Source organism: Triticum dicoccoides, chromosome 3B (assembly GCF_002162155.2).
Source record: "Triticum dicoccoides isolate Atlit2015 ecotype Zavitan chromosome 3B, WEW_v2.0, whole genome shotgun sequence".
NCBI lineage: Eukaryota > Viridiplantae > Streptophyta > Magnoliopsida > Poales > Poaceae > Triticum > Triticum dicoccoides.
In genome coordinates, this window is record NC_041385.1 from 475,533,715 (window position 1) to 475,542,057 (window position 8,343).

The following is an 8,343-nucleotide window of genomic DNA, read 5'->3' on the forward strand; positions in this document are numbered from 1 at the left end:
CCGCCCCGGCCTCTCCCCGCTGCTCCGGCCGCCTCCACCGGCTCCGGTGAGCCGTCTCCGGCGAGCTCGCGCGGGTGCTACAGTGCTGCTACAGTAGCCGGATCTAGATCTAGGTTGACCCTCTCTCCCCGAAACCCTAATCTCCCAGATTTTATGCATTCTTTGACTGCTTGTATCTCCGCAACCGTAGATCCGTTTTGGGCATATGATATATCAAAATCTTCGTCTCGACATGTACATCATTTCATTCCATTGCTTCATTTGCATTTGAGGTCATCTTGATACCCAAAATGCTGTTAGAAGGAGGCTTCGTGAGTTAAATTGCAGATCCGTTAGTTCATCATGCACTTTTGTCATTTTTGCTATGTTTAATTCGTGCATGATATGTCTGTGCCCCTTTGGGATGTATTGTGAAGCATTTTGTCTTCTTTCCAGAGGTGCCACCCATGCATTTTTAGGATGTGTGTGTTGTCTTGTGCAAGCTTGCGAAGAGAGGTACCTGAGATTGCAGATTTCAGGGACTTAGTGATTTTCGCTAAGTCTGGGATATTTTAGTTCATGATGCTATATGTCCAGCTTGTTTCCTAGTGATCCGTGCCTCTTTGGAGGATGATCAGTAAGGGAGTTTTGATATTTATGTCATGCTCTATCCATCCATGTCTTTGTTGACATTTGTGGAGTGCTCTAGGTTGACTCAATCGAGCTCAACTTTTGCTTCGTTGTTAATCTGGGCAGATCGTCAACTTGTTTGCGATTTCGCCGATGCTACCGTTAGTGTTCCATGCATGCTATGCCTTCGTTCTTGCCATGTGTAGCTAGCACTTTGTGCCTTCTTGCTGGTTATATGCTTTCCTTGCCATGACTTGCACCGTAGTGAGTGCATCGAGCTCGTTTACATGCCTTCGTGAGTTAAATTTCAGCATGTCTCAGTTTTCACTAAGTCTGAAAACTGATTGTGTTCGAGCGATGTTCGTGAGCTCGGTAGAGTATTTTGTGAACCCTTTTGGCCCCAGGTCACTTTGGGTGTTTTATTAAGCTTGTTGAGTATCTCCATGCCATGTTCTTACTTGTCATGTTCAGGTATTCTATCATGTTGTTTTGCTACTCCGAAGAGAGCATCATGATCTGAAATTTCAGACTAGTGTTAATTTCACTAAGTCTGAAATCTGTTTTGCATTTGCGTTTTAGCCATGCTTGTTTGAACCTCTTAATGGATGAATTTGCCTATGGCTCAGTGCTAGTGTTTTGTCAACCATCTTGTGTACATCACTGCCATGTATTTTGTTTTCATGTTTGGTGGCTGTAGCATGTTCATTTCGTTGCATTTAGATGCCTACTTGCTGTAAATCGCAGACCGGTGTCATATCTTAAAACGCTCGCCATTTCTAAACCGTAGCTCCGATTCCTATGATCTTTATATCGTTTTCAAGCGATTTCATCCCCTCTATCCAGTGGCACACTTGGTTTCCCAAGTTGATGCCAGGTTCATGCATTTTCTGTCATATCTTGCATTTTGCATCCTGCATCGCATCCCGCATAGCATATCGTTATTTCATCATATTGCTTGGTCTTGCCCGTGGTTGATTGTATCCTTGTTGCTTGTTTGTCTTGTTGGGTAGAGCCGGGAGACGAGTTCGCTACCAAGGAGCCCGTTGAGTTTGCTTGTGAGGATCCAGTCAACTCTGACAACTGTGCAGGCAAGATGATCATACCCTCGAAATCACTACTATCTTTGCTATGCTAGTTTGCTCGCTCTTTTGCTTTGCCACTGCTACGATGCCTACCTTTTGCTTGTCAGCCTCCCAATTGCCATGTTGAACCTCTAACCCACCATTGTCCTAGCAAACCGTTGATTGGCTATGTTACCGCTTTGCTCAGCCCTTCTTATAGCGTTGTTAGTTGCAGGTGAAGATTGGAGCCGTTCCTTGTTGGAACATTTATTTACTTGTTGGGATATCATTATATTGCTATGTTATCTTAATGCATCTATATACTTGGTAAAGGGTGGAAGGCTCGGCCTCTCGCCTAGTGTTTTGTTCCACTCTTGCCGCCCTAGTTTTCCGTCATATCGGTGTTATGTTCCCGGATTGTTGCGTCCCTTACGCGGTTGGGTTATAATGGGAACCCCTTGATAGTTCGCCTTGATTAAAGCTTTTCCAGCAATGCCCAACATTGGTTTTACCATTTTCCACCTAGCCTCTTTTTCCCTTGGGTTTCCGGAGCCCGAAGGTCATCTTATTTTAACCCCCCCCCCCCGGGCCAGTGCTCCTCTGAGCGTTGGTCCAAACTAGAGTCCTGTGCAGCGCCCCCTCGGGGAAACTCGAGGTTTGGTTTTAGTTGTACGGAGCGCTCATCTGAGTGTGCCCTGAGAAAGAGATATGTGCAGCTCCTATCGGGATTTGTCGGCACATTCGGGCGGTGTTGATGGTCTTGTTTTAACCTGTCGAATCATCTTGTTGTACCAAGATACCGAGTCTGATCGGTGTGTCTTGGGTGGAGGTCTATTCCTTCGTTGACCGTGAGAGCTTGTTGTGGGCTAAGTTGGGACCCCCCTGCAGGGATTGATCTTTCGAAAGCCGTGCCCGCGGTTATGGGCAGATGGGAATTTGTTAACGTCCGGTTGTAGATGACTTGAACTAAACTTAATTAAAATGAATCAACCGTGTGTGTTACCATGATGGCCCCTTCTCGGCGGAGTCCGGGAAGTGGACACGGTGTTGGAGTTATGCTTGCGCAGGATGTTCCTTTAGCTTCTCGCTCGTGCTTCGCCTTCTCTTCTCGCTCTCTTTTGTGTATAAGTTAGCCACCACATATGTTAGTCGCTTGCTGCAGCTCCACATATAATTGCCTTATCCATTCCTATGAGCTTAAATAGTTTCGATCGCGTGGGTGTGAGATTGCTGAGTCCCTGTGGCTCACAGATACTACAACTCCAGATGCAGGTCCAGGTGTTTCTGCTCCAGTTGACGATTACGAGCTTCAGTGGGAGTTCGACGAGGACTCTCAGCGATACTATGTTTCCTTTCCCGATGATCAGTAGTGGTGCCTAGTTGGGGTTATCGATTCAGGACCTTGTCGCATGTTGGGTTCTTTTCTATTTTGGCGCCGTAGTCGGGCCATGAGTGTTTGTCTGATGGATGTTATTTATGTACTCTGATGTGACATGGCGAGTGTAAGCCAACTATGTTATCTCCCCCTTTTATTATATATTACATGGGATGTTGTAATGATTGCCTGACTTGCGACACTGCTTTCAATGCGGTTATGCCTCTAAGTCGTGCCTCGACACGTGGGAGCTATAGCCGCATCGAGGGCGTTACAAGTTGGTATCAGAGCCTTCCCCGACCTTAGGAGCCCCATTGCTTGATCGTTTTTAGCAGCCGAGTTGTGTCTAGAAAAATGTTTTGAGTCCTTAGGAATTATATATCGGAGAGCTTAGGAATTCTTTTTACTTCCCAGTCTCCTCATCGCTCTGGTAAGGCATCCTGGCGTAGAGTTTTGACTCTTCTCTTCTCAAATTTCACTAATTTTTTTTTTAGGATCACGCGAGTATCTTGGTTTTGTTCCGATGGTTTTGTGACGAGAACATTGTTCTTGGTGCCTCCTGTCTTTAGGGGTTGTGGCAGTGTCCCGGGGAGTTGAGCTCCGAGGTGTTGTCGTCACAATTTTATCGTTGCAATTCTGATATACTTGAGATATGTTCGCCGACATCGAAAATCTCTTTTATGCAGTTCGTTGGTGAGATAACCTCGACGCCACCCAGTACTGGGGCGGGAGTTCGGGAGTATCGCCATAACTTGTATAACGGATGTTTTTCGAAGGTTGAGGTAGATGGTTTCCGAAGTTTTCCTGGTTATGTGTTGAAGGATGGATACAGCTGGATGTAGGATTTGCTAGTTTGGGTGAGATATTGTGCTTCCCCTGTATCCCCAACACCTGATTGCATAACCGGAAAGGTTCGGGAGTTTCATAGGTGGGAATTCTAGTAGCTCTAGTTCTTCTTCCACGGATATTGGTTTGAGATTGGGATTTCTTACCGATTATTCGTTCTTGATCCGTACCTTGTTGAATTATTTCTCTTCCTTAATTCTTCGTGGCTTCTCAATTTATGGATATGTGACCATTTGAAGAGGAATGCATTCGTTCATTTCGTTCGGATGTGAAGACTATATGTTGCAATTTTCATTCCGTTGGATTCAGCTTCTATATTGTTGTTTATCTATGTGCTAATGGTGGTCAACCTATTCAGGATGGCTCCTCCAACGCGCACGACTCCGAATCCTAATCCGCCTCCACCTCCGCCTCCTCCGGAAGCATGGCAAGCTGTGATGGCCCCAGTAGGGGGGGGGGGGCGCCCCCACTATCCTGGACAGGGTGTGGGCCCCCTGATGTATTTCTTCCGCTCAATAATTCTTATTAATTCCAAAAATAGGTTTCGTGGAGTTTCGGGATTTTTGGAGTAGTGCAGAATAGGTTTCCAAAGTTTGCTCCTTTTCCAGCCAGAATTCCAGCTGCCGGCATTCCCCCTCTTCATGGTAAACCTTGTAAAATAAGAGAAAATAGCCATAAGTATTGAGATATAATGTGTAACAATAGCCCATAATGCAATAAATATTGATATAAAAGCATGATGCAAAATGGACGTATCAAGGCCATGAAATCTGAGATGGGATCCATGTATGAGAACAAAGTGTGGACTTTGGTTGACTTGCCCGATGATCGGCAAGCCATCGAGAATAAATGGATCTTCAAGAAGAAGACTAACGTTGACAGTAATGTTACTGTCTACAAAGTTCGACTTGTTGCGAAAGGTTTTCGACAAGTTCAAGGAGTTGACTATGATGAGACTTTCTCACCCGTAGCGATGCTTAAGTCCGTCCGAATCATGTTAGCAATTGCCACATTTTATGATTATAAAATATGGCAAATGGATGTAAAAACTGCATTCCTGAATGGATTTCTGGAAGAAGAGTTGTATATGATGCAACCTGAAGGTTTTATCGATCCAAAGGATGTTAACAAAGTGTGCAAGCTCCAGCGATCCATCTATGGACTGGTGCAAGCATCTCAGAGTTGGAATAAACATTTTGATAGTGTGATCAAAGCATATGGTTTTATACAGACTTTTGGAGAAGCCTGTATTTACAAGAAAGTGAGTGGGAGCTCTGTAGCATTTCTAATATTATATGTTGATGACATATTGTTGATTGGAAATGATATATAATTTCTGGATAACATAAAAGGATACTTGAATAAGAGTTTTTCAATGAAAGACCTCGGTGAAGCTGCTTATATATTGGGCATCAAGATCTATAGAGACAGATCAAGACGCTTAATTGGACTTTCACAAAGCACATACCTTGATAAAGTTTTGAAGAAGTTCAAAATGGATCAAGCAAAGAAAGGGTTCTTGCATGTGTTACAAGGTGTGAAGTTGAGTCAGACTCAATGCCCGGCCACTACAGAAGATAGAGAGAAAATGAAAAGTGCTCCCTATGCTTCAGCCATAGGCTCTATCATGTATGCAATGTTGTGTACCATACCTGATGTGTGCCTTGCTATAAGTTTAGAAAGGAGGTACCAAAGTAATCCAGGTGTGGATCACTGGACAGCGGTCAAGAACTTCCTAAAATACCTGAAAAGGACTAAGGATGTGTTTCTCATTTATGGAGGTGACAAAGAGCTCGTCCTAAATGGTTACGTCAATGCAAGCTTTGACACTGATCCAGATGACTCTAAGTCACAAAACGGATACGTATTTATATTGAACGGTGGAGCTGTCAGTTGGTGCAGTTCTAAGCAAAGCGTCGTGGCAGGATCTACATGTGAAGCGGAGTACATAGCTTATTCAGAAGCAGCAATTGAAGGAGTCTGGATGAAGGAGTTCATATCCGATCTAGGTGTTATACCTAGTGCATCGGGTCCAATGAAAATCTTTTGTGACAATACTGGTGCAATTGCCTTGGCAAAGGAATCTAGATTTCACAAGAGAACCAAGCACATCAAGAGACGCTTCAATTCCATCCGCGATCAAGTCAAGGAGGGAGACATATAGATTTGCAAGGTACATACGGATCTGAATGTTGCAGACCCGTTGACTAAGCCTCTCTCACGAGCAAAACATGATCAACACCAAGACTCCATGGGTGTTAGAATCATTCTGTGTAATCTAGATTATTGACTCTAGTGCAAGTGGGAGACTAGAGGAAATATGCCCTAGAGGCAATAATAAAGTTGTTATTTATATTTCCTTATATCATGATAAATGTTTATTATTCATGCTATAATTGTATTAACCGGAAACTTAGTACATGTGTGAATATATAGACAAACAGAATGTCACTAGTATGCCTCTACTTGACTAGCTCGTTGAATCAAAGATGGTTAAGTTTCCTAGCCACAGACATGAGTTGTCATTTGATTAACGGGATCACATCATTAGAGAATGATGTGATTGACTTGACCCATTTCATTAGCTTAGCACTTGATCGTTTAGTATGCTGCTATTGCTTTCTTCATGACTTATACATGTTCCTATGACTATGAGATTATGCAACTCCCGAATATCGGAGGAACACTTTGTGTGCTACCAAATGTCACAACGTAACTGGATGATTATAAAGGTGCTCTACAGGTGTCTCCGATGGTACTTGTTGAGTTGGCATAGATCAAGATTAGGATTTTTCACTCCGATTGTCGAAGAGGTGTCTCTGGGCCCTCTCGGTAATGCACATCACTATAAGTCTTGCAAGCAATGTGATTAATGAGTTAGTTGCGGGATGAAGCATTACGGAACGAGTAAATAGACTTGCCGGTAACAAGATTGAACTAGGTATTTAGATACTGACGATCAAATCTCGGGCAAGTAACATACCGATGACAAAGGGAACAACGTATGTTGTTATGCGGTTTGACCGATAAAGATCTTCGTAGAATATGTAGGAGCCAATATGAGCATCCAGGTTCTGCTATTGGTTATTGACTGGAGATGTGTCTCAATCATGTCTACATAGTTCTCAAACCCGTAGGGTCCGCACGCTTAACATTCGGTGACGACCGGTATTATGAGTTTATGTGTTTTGATGTACCGAAGGAAGTTCAGAGTCCCGGATATGATCACAGACATGACGAGGAGTCTCAAAATGGTCGAGACATAAAGATCGATATATTGGATGACTATGTTTGGACTTCGGAAGAGTTCCGAGTGAGTTTGGACAAATACCGGAGTACCGGGGGGTTACTGGAACCCCAGGGGAGTGTAATGGGCCTATTGGGCCTTAGTGGTGAAGAGGAGGGGTGACCAGGGCAGCCGCGGCCCCCTCCCCCTCTAGTCCGAATTGGACAAGGAGGGGGCGGCGCCCCCCTTTCCTCCCCCCTCTCTCCTCCTTCCCTCTCTCCTACTCCTACTCTTGAAAGGGTTGGAGTCCTACTCCCGGTGGGAGTACTCCCCTTGGGGCGCGCCTAGGAGGGCCGGCCCCTCCCCCTCCTCCACTCCTTTATATACCGGGGAAGGGGGCACCCCATAGACACACAAGTTGATCATTGATCTTTTAGCCGTGTGCGGTGCCCCCTCCACCATAATCCACCTCGGTCATATCATCGTAGTGCTTAGGCGAAGCCCTGCGCCGGTGGCTTCATCATCACCGTCATCATGCCTTCGTGCTGACAAAACTCTCCCTCGAAGCTCTACTGGATCGTGAGTTCGTGGGACGTCACTGAGCTGAACGTGTGCAGATCACGGAGGTGCCGTACGTTCGGTACTAGGATCGATCAATCATGAAGACGTACGACTACATCAACCGCGTTGTCATAACACTTCCTCTTACGTTCTACGAGGGTACGTGGACGGCACTCTCCCCTCTCGTTGCTATGCATCACCATGATCTTGCGTGTGCGTAGGATTTTTTTTGAAATTACTATGTTCCCCAACAGTTTGGCAGTGTCTTTAGGTTTTCATAATACTTTTGCAGTAGCTAGTAGTGGCGGGAGTGGAGGTCTTTGTATTTTTTGGAAGTCAGATGTTAATCTTATCATAAAAACTTTTTAAAGTATCACATTGACTCCTGGGTTTTGAGTCCAGGTTCGGATCAGTGGCGACTCACATGCTTCTGTGGGGAGGCAAATAGAAGTTTGTAGTACAAAACATGGGAGACTATGAAGAGGTTAAGGGGGGAGAGTACCCTGTCGTGGTTATGTATTGCCGATTTCAACGAGATACTTCGTCAGGAGGAACGGATGGGGCCTAATACACGTGACAGTGCACAAATGGCGGGATTGAGAGATGCGGTGGATGTATGTGGCTTGTCAGATATAGGATATATGGGCCTTGATTGGACGTTTGAG